The sequence below is a fragment of the Octopus bimaculoides genome, chromosome 16 (genome assembly GCF_001194135.2).
Source record: "Octopus bimaculoides isolate UCB-OBI-ISO-001 chromosome 16, ASM119413v2, whole genome shotgun sequence".
NCBI lineage: Eukaryota > Metazoa > Mollusca > Cephalopoda > Octopoda > Octopodidae > Octopus > Octopus bimaculoides.
The window spans coordinates 46,467,845-46,468,866 of NC_068996.1; positions in this window are offsets into that span (position 1 = coordinate 46,467,845).

The window sequence follows — 1,022 nt, forward strand, 5'->3', positions numbered from 1 at the left end:
ATATATATATATCATTATCATCATCAGTAAATCATAAATCTAAAGAAGCACACGCAAAGTTAAAGGGCAGTAAAGTATTTAGAGAAAGGTAGTTATGGCCAGTTCATAGGGCTTCGCGTCCATATATTGCTTAGCTTTACATACGTCTCGTCAGGCCCTAATGGCCTATGACTTCTCTTGAAGAGACTTGTGGAAAGGTTATAGGACACCGATCATTAGAATCTAACGAGACGTATGTAAAGCTAAACGCTTTTTGGACATGAAACTATGGGTAACGCTATGAACCGGCCATAACTATTTTTCTCTATGTGTGTGTATTTGTGCGTGTGCGTGTGTGTGTGTGTGTGTATGTGTGTGTGTTATATACACAAGACGCGGCTGTCCTATTGCAATATACTTTGCAGGCTGCGGGAGCGTGTGCCTGTAAGCCGTCTAAGAATCCATAATTCAGGAATAAAATGCAGTCGTATATCTGTCGGTAGAGAGGGTGTATTAATCGAAGTGTACAGTATGAGTATATAATATCCATTACAGCCGATCTTATCAATCGGTTTCACACTAGGGGCTCAACAGAGTGTTACGTAACAGTTACCTAACTCTCCATAATGGATATCTAATACTGTACACTTCGATTAATATGTATATACTAGCTGACCACGTTCCGTCAATACTGACGGCTAATTGTAGTATTTCATATATAAATAAAGTACAAAATAAGGTACATAATAATCACACATACAAACATTCACATACTTCCCTTGTACATGCATACACATACATATATATACTCACACGGAGTTGAAATGCTGATTTTTTTCACATCTTCCTTCCTAATTCACATATCACCCCTCCTTGCTGTCATTGCTATTACTTTCTCCCACTCCGTCTCAGTCAGGGCTATTACTCTCACTACTTCTCCTTCACTGAATTACTATTTTCTCCCCTCCTCCGCGTCCGGCGTGATTCTGGACAAATATATATGCATATACAAATATATAAAAACACTACGCTCATTATTATAT